The sequence below is a fragment of the Bufo bufo genome, chromosome 2 (genome assembly GCF_905171765.1).
Source record: "Bufo bufo chromosome 2, aBufBuf1.1, whole genome shotgun sequence".
In the NCBI taxonomy this organism is placed as follows: domain Eukaryota; kingdom Metazoa; phylum Chordata; class Amphibia; order Anura; family Bufonidae; genus Bufo; species Bufo bufo.
This window is the reverse complement of record NC_053390.1, coordinates 396,501,324-396,517,196: the sequence shown is the minus strand read 5'-3', so window position 1 is coordinate 396,517,196 and position 15,873 is coordinate 396,501,324. Positions and strand designations below refer to the sequence as shown.

Sequence of the window (15,873 nt, the reverse complement as noted above, 5' to 3'; positions counted from 1 at the left end):
CAATGGGTACGTTACCACTCCTGTGCAGGATCTTCCTGTATCTTTCTACGGCCGTCGGGGTGGTAGGTGTCGTCCTCCTCACTGCACGTGTGATTTCCACGAGTTCAACCGCCGCGATCCTCCTTCCGATGACGGCACTTCCAGGTAGTGGTGTGATTTATCGCGGTCGGCTTGTCACGTGTTCGGATCACCGCGGTTGGCGTGCCATGTGTTCGAATGAGCGGGCTCTTTGAAAAATGGCGGGTTCTTTGTGTAGTCCGCAATCCTTTAGTTCCGCAATCTTTTTAGTTGTTTTAAAGTATATTGACCAATATAGTAGTGAATATGGGACTTATGGCTGCTCTCTCCCCATACGCATTTCAGAGCTACCAGCTCCTTCTTCAGTGGGTGACCACATTGACCTACATTTTGTGACTTTTATATATTTTTCATATATATTTTTCATATTTTTTTTTACATTTTTTTACATTTTCTGATTATATGACATTTTTTGATTATATATGGACATAAACTAATACATATTTATTTATTCATTCACCTATCTCTTTAAGGAGTGCGCACATCCTAACTTTTAACTAAACCATATATTTTAAAGAATAAATATAAAACCACATGCCAACTACCATCTGGTATTGTTAATAACCCTATTTTTACAACCTATCTAATAAATAGTATCCATAGACCCCATTTGCTGTGAGTGCCGTCCATTTATTCTATTTACTCCACTACCTCCGAAGCTTTGGGTTAGCTTTACCGGACAGAGCATCGCCGCCATTTTACTACTAGAAGTGAGCCGCCATAACTGTCTATCCTGTGTTGTGTTGTGCCTTTATTATAGCTCCAAGAAATTTATGAATACATTGATAAGTGGCTGTTTACAACTGGATCCGTTCATAACGGATGCAGATGGTTGTATTATCAGTAACAGAAGCGTTTTTTGCTGAACCCTGCCGATATGCCGATAACGAATCGCGAACATGGATCACACTGCTGTCAGCGCGATCCGTGTTCCCTCAGCAGCACAGGGGAGAAGGAAGCAGTGTCTCCCTCCCACCTGTGCCGCTGCCACCGCCACCAATGAAAGGAGGGGGGAGGGGCTGTGCCCACTGCGCCACCAATGATGATAACTCACTCATTCAAATTCAACAGGAGACAGGTGCTGGCTGCAGAATCATATAGCCGCACCCGACCTCTATGACAAGTAGCTGCCTTCCGCGGCAGTTAACCCCTGCCGCACCTGAGGGGTTAACTGCCGCGGATCTCAGCTACCACTCATAGAGGTCGGGTGCGACTATATGATTCTGCAGCCGGCGCCCGCCTCCTGTTATTTGAATTAATGGGCGAGTTATCTTCATTGGTGGCACAGTGCACCCCTCCCAACCCCAGTATTAAAAAAATTGGTGGCGCAGTGCGCCCCCCAGTATTAATCATTGGTGGCAGTGGCCACAGGGTCCCCTCCTCCTCATTGGTGGCAGTGGCAGCTTCTGATCGGAGCCCAAGCAGTGTAAGCTGGGGGCTCCGATCGGTTATAATGGCAGCCAGGGCGCTACTAAAGCCCTGGCTGCCATAGTCAGCTCCATGCTGCTGTGTGCACAAGGCACAGAGCAGCAGGGAGAGTGGGAAGTCCTATTCACCCTAATAGAGATCTATCAGGGTGAATAGGACAAGGATTCAAGCCCCTAAGGGGGCTAAAAGTTAGTAAAAAAACAAAACACAAACACCAAAGTATTAAGTATAAATGAAAAAGAAAGATTTACAAAAAAAAAAGCTTAACATTAACAATAAACATGTTCATTTTCAGCAGATTTTGTGTAGGAATTTTTTTTTTTCGAAAATGAAAATGCACAGAATATCAGTATAAATTATCGGCTATCGGCCTGAAAGTTCACAGATTATCGGTATCTGTATCGGCTCTAAAAAATCTATATCGGTCGATCCCTACTTAGAATGTTTATAAAACCAGGAAGCATGGCATAATAATACAAGAGCTTGCTTTTCATACAATGGGCTCACCAAATTGGTCACTGAGATGGCATATCTGTGAAAAATTGCAATTTTCACTTTGCACCACCTCATACCCTCTGCAGTTGTCGGCCAGTGCTGTATAAGGCACCAAACTAGATCTCAAATGCACATGGTGCTGTTTCTCTTCTGAGTCCTGGGGTGTGCCCTTACAGCAGTTTACAATCACATTAGGTGTTGCCATATTCAGAATTAAATGGGTAACACATTATGGAGTCATGTAACCACTTAAAATATGAAAAATATGGACCTAAAGCAACATTTAGGTCCAGATTTTTATTTCGTATTCACAGCCAAGTGTTTTTAAATACTCACTACACCCCTTAAAAAAATAAATTGGTGGGTTTAGTTTCTAAAAACTGAGTCACTTTTAGGGGGTTTCTACTGTGGGGGAACCTCAGGGTCTTGAAACCATTCCAGCAAAATCTGCCCTCCAAAAATATATGGCGCTCTTTTCCTTTTGATTCCTTTGGTATACCCATACAGCAGTTTACCACCACAAATGGGGTTCTGCCGTATTCAGTAGAAATTGCATAACAAATGATAGGGTCCTTTTTTCTCTTGTTACCCCTTTTGAAAATCAACAATCTTGGGCTAAAGCAACATTTATTGGGAAAACTATTTTTTTTACATTTTAACAGCCAAGTGTTTCTAACTACTATGAAACTCCTGTTTGGTCAAAGTGGTCAGTACATACATTCCTTGAGGTGTGTAGTTTCCAAAATGGGGTCACTTTTTGGGGTTTCCCCTTTATGGGTACCTCAGGGTCTCTTTGAATATGAAATGTTGTCTGAAAACCATTCCAGCAATATCTGCGCTCCAAAAACCTGTGGTGTACCCATACAGCAGTTTACGACCACATATGAGGTATTGCCATGTTCAGGAGAAAATGCTTAAAACATGTGGGATGCTTTTTTCCTGTTACCCCTTGTGAAAATGAAAAATGAGGAGATTATGCTACGTTTTATTGGAGGAAATTACATTTTTAATTTTCACAGCCACGTGTTTCTAAATTCTATGAAACGCCTATGGGGTCAAAACGGTCAGTACACCCTTCAACAAATTCCTCGAGGGACGTAGTTTCCAAAATGGAGTAACTTTTTGGGGGTTTCCACTGTAGGTTAGGGGTACTTTAGGGTCTCTTCAAATGTGACATGGCTCCCAAAAACCATTCCAGCAAAATCTGCCCTCCAAAAACCATATGGCGCTTCTTCCTTTCTGAGACCTGCCATGTGCCCATACAGCAGCTTATGACTACATATTGAGATTTGTTTTGTTAAGCCTTCCTGCCTTACAGGAAAAAAAATGATTGAAAATTGAAATTTTGAAATTTCACCTCCATTTTCCTTTAATTTTGTGAAACATATATAAAGGGTTAACAAAGTTTGTAAAATCAGTTCTGAATGATTTGAGGGGCATAGGGGGTCTTTTATCAAACTAATGTAAAGTAGAACTGGCTTAGTTGCCCATAGCAACTAATAAGATTCCTCCTTTAATTTTCCAAAAGAGCTGTCTAAAATGAAAGGTGGAATCAGATTGGTTGCTGTGGGCAACTAAACCAGTTCTATTTACATAAGTTTGATAAATGACCCCCATAGTTTCTAAAATTGGGTCATTTATGGGTGCTTTCTACTATGTAAGCCTCACAAAGTGACTTTTCTTAGTTTACAAATTGCTTCTAAAATTCTAAGCCTTCTAACATCCAAAAAAATATAAATGATGCATACATAGACATACGGTGAATGTTAATTAATAACTATTTCTCGCCCATATTCATTGGGGGACACAGAGACTGTGGGTATAGCTATGTCCTCTAGGAGGCGTTGACACTAGTAAAAGCTGTTAGCTCCTCCCCTGGCAGCTATACCCCCTCCAGCCTGGAGAGAGCGCTTCAGTTTTTTCTAGTGTCAATAGGAGGCAAGACCTCCCTGCTCTGCAGGTATCTCCTGAAGATTTTTTATTTTAGTTTATTATTATTTTTTCCTTCTTTTTCAGATGGGAAAACAGTGGATGCCTCGCCTCCCTGTTCTCCCGGGGTCGAGTTGCGCCAGTGCCGGTCATCCGCACTGCTGCCTCCCCCACAAAAGACAAGGTGGACCAGGGCAGCCTCGCTCCCCTGCACCCCGCTAGCCAAGGGGTCACCTAGGTCCACCAAAGAGAAGACCCTCCCGCCATACCAGACTCCTGACACTCCTGTGCCAGCTGCTGAGGAGGTGACCCAGCTGGAGAAGGTGACCTTATGGGCCCACTTAGGGAGGGTGAATAGAAGAGGAGGAAGACAGGTGAGTACACGGGACTAGGTGAGTATGTTAACCTTCTCCCTCCCTCCCTATTTGGCAAGCATCGGGCTCTCTGCTTCCCCCTCCCTCCATTATCCCTGAGGCAGTTTCCCTAGTCCTGGACTTTGGTGGATTCCCTCCCCTCTGTGCCAACACAGTAAGTGCCCAGCATCGCCATCACTGGCAGAGTAGCGGCACTGATGTTCCGCTTACTCTGTGGTTGTTTCTGACACGGGTGCATAGGGGGTTAATGGCCCTTTCTCGGAGTCACTGTTAGGCACAGCGGGCGGCCGAGCACACCGCTGTGTTCTATATTATTGGTTACCTCGCTACAGGAGGGGAGCAGAGGAGGTTCCCGCTCCCCAGCGCCATAATCCGTCCATCCAGGGAGCGAGCGATAATCGCGCCGCTCCAGTAGAGAACCGCCAGCACTCTGTCCGGGGGCGCCCTTAAATTTAGGCCCCGGCTTCATTTTGGGCCTACCCCTTCCTTCCTTCTTCCTCCGGACCCGCGCGCACGACCGGAGAGCGCATTCTAATGTGACGTACGGCCCGAGCGGTGCACTTCCACCTCTGTGCCCCGCCGGCCTGACATTTCAGCGGAGCTGCATTCCGGCGGCCGTGTCACAACTTAGGCCCCAGCTTCGCGGCATACTAGGCACCGCAAATTCATCCCCGGGTATAGGGGCGGGGCGGCGGCTTAGGTCCGGCGTGAACTCTTCCCGCCTTACTTCCCCCCTCCCCCAGTAGCTCGCAGAGCCCCGCCCCCGGGTTTTTTCAGACAGTTAACCCTTCCTGGCCAGCCATCTCTTGAGGCTGGTGCAGGATAGTGCCTATCTGCAGGGCAATGGGCTTAAATGCTGCTGATTTAACCCCTTCCCACCTCTTGTCCCCTGAGGCTGGGCATCCCAGTTTATTTAAATACAAATAAAGTCCATAAAAGATTCGGGTCCTGCCCCATCAGGCCTCATCGCCGCTGGACTGCTCTGTCTGTGTCAGACTGGGCCGTGTCCTAGTACGGACAGAGGAGGACCTCTCAGTCCCCAATCCACCCTCCAGGGTCGCTTGATTGGTATTCTCCACCTGCATAATCCAATGGTGGACCTCCGGACCTTACCAATCGCCCTCCGGGCCGTTTGGTTGATAGACACCACCTGTGCAATCCTATGGTGGACCTCCAGACCATCCCAATCACCGTCCGGGGTCGTTTGGTTGATAAGCACTGCCTGCGCAATCCAATGGTGGACCTTCCCAATCACCCTCCGGACTGTTTGGTTGATAGGCACCACATGCGCAATCCAATGGACCTTCCCGATCACCCTCAGAGGTCATTGGGTAATACAGCACTACCGGCGCAATCCACTGGTGGACGTCTGGACCTTCCAAATCACCCTCCGGGTAATTTGATGGATAAATCGCTACCTGCGAAATCCACTGATGGACCTATGGACCTTCCCAATCACCCTCCTGGGTCGTTTGGTTGATATTCTCCACCTGCGCAATCCACGGGTGGACGTCTGGACCTTCCCAATCACCCTCCGGGGTAATTTAGTTGATGAATCACTATCTGCGAAATCCATGCGCACGCCAATGGTTTATCTCCGGACTTCCCAATCTCCCTCCGGGGTTGTTTGGTTGATAAACATTGTCTGCGCTATCCGGTGAGTGATCCTCTAGAAGTTCCCATTCCACCACCGGGTAGTTTGGTTGAGAACTCCCACCGGCGAGCCTGCGACTGCCATGGCAAGACTCTGAGGGGTACGGCTACACACAGCGGTCCAGAGCAGGAGTCTCCTCCGCACCCCCACCCTTCCTCCCTAGCGTCAATGGCGTCCGAGGTAGACAGCAATACTTGTCGTATGCATTACCCCCTTCGTTAGACGGGGTATTTGCACTACTGCTGGATGCAGTACTCCCTGGGATATTACCTCCCTCAATTGGGGTCTACCGCACTAGAACTTTTCAGTGTCGGCAGTAGGAACTGATACGGGACTCTCCATATGCCTTGCCCTTGCAGTAAGAGGCGTATTCTCTCTACTTGGATTCAGTCCTGCTAGATGCATTTCTGCATTGCCACACTTCATGGCACTGTGCTTGCTGTAAGCGTTTCCCCCTTTCTTGGTGAGATATTTGCATCATTGCCCCTTCCACAAGTGGGGAATGAGTGCACATCTTGGATGTTGCACTTCACCTACGCCACGGCTATAGGTGCCTTAGCTTGTTCTACAAGTGGAGTGCAGCGAGTATCGTTACACACTGGTGCCCTTTGTTTTTCCTCTATTGGTATTTCGGTGCCGCCAGTGGATACTGTGGCTGTTTCCAGGGTTGTGTCCTTTTCCTTCGGTTCCGTTTTGGGGCATGAATATGACAACCTCTCTCCTCCGGGGGTTGCCCAGCGTCTCTCATTTGTCCTAGCGTTCCCCATCTCCATGGTCCTCCACTGTTCCAATGTGTCTTCAACTATATGTAGTGTGTACACCATGGCACGTAATATTGTGATTACGTCCCAGTGAGTCATGTGTTACACAGACTCTACAGTATATTCTCTTTCCACTATTTCTGATGGGGGAAGTGGTTGTGCTGGCACTCTGGTTTAGCTTTGCAGCCTGTTCTCCTCCGCTGGTGCGAATTTTACGCTGGTACTAGTGTTTGCAGTCGCTACATTGGGGCATTCCATCAAGTAGGGGTTTTACCCTGACGCTGGCTTGGCGGTTGCTTCTGTTCAACGCCCTTCCCAGGTGGAGTGTTTAAGGTTAGCTCTCCTTCCCTGGGGCGATATGATATCATGTCTTCTACCGGATTCCTCTACTCTGCACCTCAGTTTGTGCTGGCTGGGCACGCGGCAGCTCCTACGGTATGGGGGTCCTGGAGTAACCATTACAGTCTCTGGCTCCTCCTGCACGGTTCCTTCGTCCGGTGATGGATTCTTCTAACGCCGAAATCGGTGGTGTTCGCTGTATGGCCTCCTCCTTAGGCGGAGTATGACACCGCCGCTATCATCTGGTGGCTACTTCTGTGTACTACCAGGATCAGATGGGGAATGGGCTTCGCCCTGCCCCTTTTCTCCTTCCGTTTGTTCCTTCTCTGGCTCAGGGTTCACGGCCACTCCGCAAATCTTGGTAGCTCACACGTTACTACTTCCCCTCATCTACGTTGATGCAGGGTATTGGTTCTGTGTGTTTTTCTTCCAGTCTTGTGACGGACCGACTGTTGGGCTGGGACGTTTTCCATATTCCTCCTCCTACAGGTGAATCCTACCCGTTGGTCCTGGGTGTGCTACCCGTTTCTACACTACCTTTCTTGAGTCTTAACTAGTGACTGCCATGTCAGTCCAGTGTAGTCATGCCTTTTCATGGCACATTCCGTGGCTAGACTCACCACGCCAGGCTGAGCGGGGGTGCTGTCACGACGGTTGATGGAGTTTTGTTCCTGGACCGGCACACCCCTTCTATTCTTCGCACGAGGCAGGAGTTTTATTCCCTCATCTTGGTCTGGTCTAAATTTCCGTCGATCAGTGTTACTACGCCGTCAATACATGGTCGCTGACTGAACTCAGCCGCCGGTGATTCTCACATCGTCTCTACTTTCACCTATCCAATGTGTTGATTCCTTGGCTTGCGGTTGGACATTCCTCATTCAGGCGTTCCTTCTCGGTGGTTTATCGCCAGCTTCTCAGTCTCCCCACAAGCCTCTTCGGCTCGGGGGACATTGGTGGACCACTTACTGTTTCCGTGGAGCTCTTCCCTTTAGCATGGGTGGATCCTGCAGTCCTTGGTTTTTGGTTGGCCATTAGTTGCTTACTGGGTCAGGTTCGGCACTGTGTACCTTCCCAGCGTCCTCTGTCTCACCCAGGGCCCATAATACCTTCCTTCAGGGAAGGGCACATACGGTTCCCCCATACCGTCCTCCTTTACCGCCTTGGGATCTAACCTTAGTCCTTTCAGCGCTCCGGGGTTTTCCCCTTGAACCCTTGCGGGAGATGTCACTCCGGATCCTGTCCTGGAAGGTGTTTTTTTCTTGTGGCTATCACATACATCAAATGGGTGTCCGGGTTGGGGCGCTCTCTTACAGAGAAGCTCCTGGTTCGGACAGGGATAAGCGGTTCCCCGGCCCGTTCATTCCTTTCCCCCGACGGTGGTCTCTGCTTTCCATTTCGATGAAGAAACTGTCCTTCCATCACTGTGTCCCTCCCCTTCACACCCTAGGGAAAGGGAGTTAGGTCATTTGGATGTTGTCAGGGCTCTAACGATTTATTGGCCAGCCTCTGGTTCCTTCCGGCGTACGGTCTCTCTTTTTTTGTCATCCCGGAGGGTCCTCGCAAGGCATTGGCGGCCTCCAGGGTGGCAATTGCACGTCTGCATTTGATTAAACATACTGCACCCGGGGCAGGGTTCCGCCCTTCGGTGTCACGGCTCATTCCATCAGAGCATTGGGCGCTCTTGGGCTCGGAGGTTTCAAGGTTCGGCCGCGCAGTTGTGCAGGGCGGCTACTTTGGTAGGTGCATACTTATGCATCGGCGGGCGCCGCCTTTGGGCCGCATGGTCTTGCAGGCGGCAGTTCTTAGTTGCCTGCAGGGTGCTTGCTCCATGAGTCTGTGGTTTTTCCCTCCCTGTGGAATGCTCTCGGACATCCCACAGTCTCTGTGTCCCCCAATGAATATGGGCAAGAAAACTGGATTTTTGTAAAACTTACCAGTAAAATCTCTTTCTCGCTCTTCATTGGGGGGGACAGCACCCACCCAGTATTGTTGTTCGGTCACAGTTGTGGCTGTTGCTGGTGAGAACCTGGTTCGGTTCTTAGCATTATTGCTGTTCCACGTTTTTTTGTTGGTTTATTTGCTTCTCCTGCTTTTCACAAACTGAAGCTCTCTCTCCAGGCTGGAGGGGGTATAGCTGCCAGGGGAGGAGCTAACAGCTTTTACTAGTGTCAACGCCTCCTAGAGGACATAGCTATACCCACAGTCTCTGTGTCCCCCCAATGAAGAGCGAGAAAGAGATTTTAATGGTAAGTTTTACAAAAATCTCCTTTTTATGAGGTATCACTATCTATCCTAAAAACAGAGAAATGAAAATTTTTAAAATGACCTAATTTTTCCCCAAATTTTTTTTTATAATTTTTTTTTCTTTTAATAAATAAAGGTGAAACCTATTAAATCTAATTTACCACTAACATGAAGTACAATGTGTCACGAGAAATTAATCTCCGAATCGGTTATTTTATAAATCATAAAATATATTATGATTGTTGTTTTATATATGGTGTTTGTACAATCTTATTGTTGGAATAAAAAGAATAAAAAAAAAAAAGAAAAAAGTTATTACCACATAAAGTGACTCATGTCAGATTTGAAAAATTTCGGCTCGGTCCTTAAAGGGGTTGTCCGAGTTATCGAAAAAAAAAAAATATAGCACTGTAAGGGTACTTTCACACTAGCGTTCGGGTGTCCGCTCGTGCGCTCCGTTTGAAGGGGCTCACGAGCGGCCCCGAACGCATCCGTCTGGCCCCAATGCATTCTCAGTGGAGGCGGATCCACTGAGAATGCATCCGCCTGCCAGCGCTCAGCCTCCGCTCCGCTCAGTGAGCGGACACCTGAACGCTGCTTGCAGCGTTCGGGTGTCCGCCTGGCCGTGCGGAGGCGAGCAGATCCGTCCAGACTTACAATGTAAGTCAATGGGGACGGATCCGCTTGAAGATGACACCATATGGCTCAATCTTCAAGCGGATCCGTTCCCCATTGACTTACAATGTAAAGTCTGAACGGATCCGCTCAGGCTACTTTCATACTTAGAAAATTTTCTAAGTTTTAATGCAGACGGATCCGTTCTGAACGGATGCGAACGTCTGCATTATCGGAGCGGATCCGTCTGATGAAACATCAGACGGATCCGCTCCGAACGCTAGTGTGAAAGTAGCCTAAATCTGATGTGCAGCAATATATAACTGAGCTAAGGAAGTTTTAAGTAAAAATAAATATAAAAATCTATTTCCTCATTTCCCTGGTTCTCTTCTGGGCCTTTGTTTACATACACTAACAACAATCTCTGCCCCTCCCCCTGCTCTGCAAAGGGAGTGAATAAGTCTGCCCTGAGTGACATGTCTGACTGCTGGGAGACTCAGCAGCATGTTGTATGTGTAGGACTACAAGTCCCAGCTGTACAATGACACTGCTAATACACACAGGATCTTCTCCCTACTTGTTCTTGTGCAATGCTCTGCAGAACTCCTTTGTCAGCTTATGTGCCCAGTATTTGTCTCCTCACTGCCTGCAGCTACTCTGTAAAGCCTTCTGCTCTGTCTGTGCTCTTAAAGGGGTTAATCTTTCCTAAAGATCCAGTGTGAGGGAGAAACAGGGCAGAGAGCAGCAGCTCAGCCAGTGCAGGGGTGTATGGCCAGCACAGTGAGGTCTCGTGTACAGACACATATCTGCTCTCTCAGGCTTGTGCATGAAACTTCATCTGAGCTGGCAGAGAAGCTGACATCACAGGTCATGTGACCCTCAGTGAAATCTGAGAAAGGAGCAACTACAGATGCAGTAAGTGCATGGTAAAGCTGTTATATTTGATTAGTTGGAAACATACAAAGAACAAAAAAATAACTCCTTTAAGGTGAAAATTTTCTGTGTCCTTAAGGGGTTAAATGGAGTACAGGTGTTGATTTACGGGAGCACTTGTTTTAAAGACTATATATCTCACATTCTGATGATGTCCTAAAAATAAGTATACAAATGCACACACGTGTTTTCTGTAACTGCTTGCTGTGTTCAGGTACTGTAGTTTGTATACTATATAGATATGCTTCTTGGTCAACCATGCTGAAAAGCTTCTATACCATATTACTGACTTGCACTACTTTTACTACTTGTTATGAATGATGAAGCCTGATTATATATATATAGAGGATTTTTTTAAAATAATTCGGCCTTTTTGACATACTGAATTTCAATTATTTCAGTATGTTAAAGAAGAAGCAGAAAGAGGATTAATGTAAAATGAAACCTGGGTCACTGTATGGCAGTTTCTTATTTCTTTTTTAAAGTGTACCAACACTTTCAGATAACATTTCAGAATAAGCTGCCCTGTGTGTCTACATGAGTGATGGCAGTATATCTGACCATTATATGACCTGTGTCTGGCATTTTGTAGCAGTTTCCACTCTGCAGGCTACATCTATAATTCTCAGCTGTCCCTGAGCTGGTGGGTGGAGACTGGCTGGTATCATGTCAGCCTATAGAATACACATAGAGACAGTAGATTCTGCTCTCTAATTCTCTCTCTCTCACCCAGAATCTCCATATAGGACATAATAGAGAAGTACTGAGCAGTATAGATGTGAATTAAGCACTTGGGGTGAAATAATAGCAATGCTACCTGCTTAGCTATGACTGCTTGTCTCTCTCATTGTCGTACTCACTGCTTGTACTCTCTCCCATCTCTATAGACTTTATGGGATGATGTAATCCGATCCTTCAATGCACATGCAGTCTTGGTCTCACAAAACAGAGTTAGGACAGAATTCAAAGAGAAATTTAGTTTAGGAAAGGGGTGGGCAGCTTAAGGAGCAGAAAAGAATAAGGCCCCTTTCACACGAGCGAGTTTCCTGTGCGGGTGAAATGCGTGATGTGAACGCATAGCACCCGCACTGAATCCTGACCCATTCCTTTCAATGGGTCTGTGTACATGAGCATTTTTTTTTTCACGCATCAGTTCTGCGTTGCGTGAAAAACGCAGCATGTTCTATATTCTGTGTTTTTCATGCAGCCCTGGTCCCATAAAAGTGAATGGGGCCTCAGTGAAAAATGCATTGCATCCGGAAGCAAGTGCGGATGCAATGCGTTTTTCACTGTTGGTTGCTAGGAGATGTTGTTTGTAAACCTTCAGTTTTTTATCACGCGCATGAAAAAAACACATCAAAACGCATTGCACCCTCGCAGACAAAACTGACTGAACTTGCTTGCAAAATGGTGCGAGTTTCACTGAACGCATCTGGACCTAATCCGTCACGCTCGTGTGAAAGGGGCCTAAGAAATTTTTCTCTGATAAGATGTATTACAAAATTTCTTACATTTGTCGGTACCATTGATTTTATGCAAACTTATGTTAAGGTACAATGACCTTTTTAAATTTAAAAAAAGAGGTGTGCAGTGCAACGTCGTTGCTGCAGTGTGAAAATTTGATTAACAGAAAATGAATGAAGTTAAAAGGTGAACTTTAAATGGATTGTCCAGTTCAGCATGAAACTGGACAATGCTGGGGAATAGCCTACAATGAGGAATTGGGCAGTACTTAGAGTCCTGTGCTGTGACTCTTTTTTTCTTCCTGTCTGGTCTTTGTTTACCAGATACAGCTGTGACGTCACATTGACAACATGCCATTGCTGCAGCTAATCACTGCCTCAGCCAAGCACCATAGAGGCCATCTGTTGTTGACATGACATTACCACTGCAGCCCGGCTGGATGAATGAGAGCTGAATTACCAAGTACTGCTAAATTTTTTATTGTCTATTCTCAAGAATTGTCCAGTTTTGTGTGTCCAGTGTGGAGAAGGAGGAGGCGGTGGAGGCTGTAGTGGGAGGAGCTGCTGAAGGCCGGAGATACAGCAGATGACAAGCTTCCTTCAGACTCTGTGTGTAGTTTTAATCTGAATAAGGACAGAATGGTTAATCTTATACCTGTCACATGATGCAGTAACTAAAAATGAGGATATGAATTTCTGTATAAACTACGGGGAAGATTTATCATACCTTCACTCTGGAATTCTGGCTTCAAAAAGTTGCAAAAAAGGGATTTTGCGGCTTTTTGCACTTGTTTGCGCAACAATTTTGCGACTTTTAGCAGTTTTACACCACTCACTCCAATTTCGAAATCGGAGTAGAAAAGTGGATATGGTTAGCTATGTTAATGAGTTTCACTCCAGATTTATCATTGAGACTTTGTAACTTTTTTTTGCTACTTTAAAAAAATAAAATCTGGCTCCAGTACAAGGGTGGCGTAGGAAAACTAGAGTAGCTTTTCTAGACAAAAGTGTTAGGCTTAAGGAAAAGACACATTTATCAGACATGTGACTTCTGATAAATGTGGCATAAAGTACAACTAATGCAAACTAAAGTAAAACTGACTTAAAATATTCCCCTCATGATAAATTCCCCCCTAAGCATCTAAAAATGTAAAGTAGGCTTAATATTTATTTGAAAATCAAGTCTGAAAAAAAAAAATTGAGAGTGGTTCTTTAATCCTATAAGCTAAACACTGGACTGTCTGTAAAAACTACCGATCTGGAGGATTCTATGCCTGCCTTAAAGGGAACCTTTCACCAAAAAATCGCCTATTAAGCTGTTAAGAGTACCTTATAGTGCTACATAGTTGTGTCCTATAGCACTTTTTCATCCTTTTCCTCCATTTATCGTCACTGAGAAATCGATGTTTTAATCAGCCGCTGCCCCGTGTTTCAAGTCAGGCTTGAAGTCAAGGTGGCAGCGGCCTAGGCGTCTCCAATCCTGTTTTTCCGGCCTCTCGCCGCCTTGATTGACACGCCGCATCTCAGTGCCGGGACCGCGCTCTCAGCCCGCATGCGCAGTAAAGGGCTGCTGTAACGCGATTCCAGCTCGTACACTCAGTCGGCTTCAGTATCACTACTGCGCATGCGCCCGCCAGCCTTACATACTCGCGCTCTGTATGCGCAGGAAGAGAAGATGCCGGGCGCGAGTATGTAAGGCTGGCGCATGCGCAGTAGTGAGACTGAAGCCGGCTGAGTGTACGAGCCGGAGCCGGGATCGCGCTACAGCAGCCCTTTACTGCGCATGCGGGCTGAGAGCGCGGTCCCGGCACTGAAATGCGGCATGTCAATCAAGGCGGCGAGAGGCCGGAAAAACAGGATTGGAGACGCCTAGGCCGCTGCCCCCTTGACTTCAAGCCTGACTTGAAACACGGGGCAGCGGCTGATTAAAACATCGATTTCTCAGTGACGATAAATGCAGGAAAAGGACGAAAAAGTGCTATAGGACACAACTATGTAGCACTATAAGGTACTCTTAACAGCTTAATAGGCGATTTTTTGGTGACAGGTTCCCTTTAAAGGAAGTCTGTCAGCAGTTTTGACACTTTAAAACTGCTGGCAGTGCTAGGGTGGGTACTGAGGTGAGGTGGTTAATCGTGCCTGCAGCTCATTGCAGATAGTACTGCAGAGTCTAAACTGCTGACTGTCCTTTTTTATTGTTTACTGTGGAACCATGATATTTGTAGTTTCTGCCTTTTGGCTATTATTAATGCAAATCCAGTGTCACCAGACACTATACAGAGGGTGAAATACATCCAGGCCCCTTTTGAACTCTTTTAGTGAACTCACCATCACCACCTCCTCAGGCAGAGAGTTCCATAGTCTCACTGCTCTTACCGTAAAGAATCCTCTTCTATGTTTGTGTACAAACCTTCTTTCCTCCAGACACAGAGGATGTCCCCTCGTCACAGTCACAGTCCAGGGGATAAATAGATGATGGGATAGATCTCTGTACTGACCCCTGATATATTTATACATAGTTATTAGATCTCCCCTCAGTCGTCTTTTTTCTAACGTGAATAACCCTAATGTTGATAATCTTTCAGGGTACTGTAGTTGCCCCATTCCAGTTATTACTTTAGTTGCCCTACTCTGGACCCTCTCCAGCTCTGCTATGTCTGCCTTGTTCACAGGAGCCCAGAACTGTACACAGTACTCCATGTGTGGTCTGACTAGTGATTTGTAAAGTGGTAGGACTATGTTCTCATCACGGCATCTATGCCCCTTTTGATGCAACCCATTATCTTATTGGCCTTGGCAGCAGCTGCCTGACACTGGTTTCTACAGCTTAGTTTGTGGTTCACTAAAACTCCCAAGTCCTTTTCCATGTCAGTGTTACCCAGTGTTTTACTATTTAGTATGTACGGGTGACTTGCATTATTCCTTCCCATGTGCATAACCTTACATTTGTCAGTGTTAAACCTCATCTGCCACTTCTCTGCCCAAGCCTCTAATCTATCCAGATCCCTCTGTAGTAGTATACTGTCCTCTTCAGTGTAAATTACTTTACAGAGTTTAATGTCATCTGCAAAAATTGATATTTTACTGTACAAGCCTTCTACAAGATCCATCATAAATATATTGAAGAGAATAGGGCCCAATACTGACCCCTGAGGTACCCCACTAGTGACAGTGACCCAATCTGAGTGTGTACCATTATTAACCACCCTCTGTTTTCTATCATTGAGGCAGTTACTTACCCACATACAGACATTTTCTCCCAGTCCGAGCATTCTCATTTTATATACTAACCTTTTATGTGGTGCAGTGTCAAATGCTTTGGAGAAGTCCAGATACGACATTCATTGATTCGCCGCTGTCAAGTCTAGAACTTACCTCCTCATAGAAACTGATTAAATTAGTTTGACATGACCGATCCCTCATGAAGCCATGCTGATATGGCGTTATTTGCTTATGTTCATTGAGGTACTCTAAGATAGCATATCTTAGAAAACCTTCAAAAATTTCTTTACGACAGATGTTAAACTTACCGGCCTATAGTTTCTAGGCTCTGTTTTTGG

General features: G+C 46.1%; 1 protein-coding gene across 1 annotated transcript in view; it reads left to right on the top strand.

Annotated features, from left to right (window-relative positions):
- The window catches only part of CNTLN (centlein), a 353,786-nt gene that overhangs the window by 84,920 nt on the left and 252,993 nt on the right, over window positions 1-15,873 (top strand). The gene's annotated exons all lie outside the window — the stretch shown is intronic.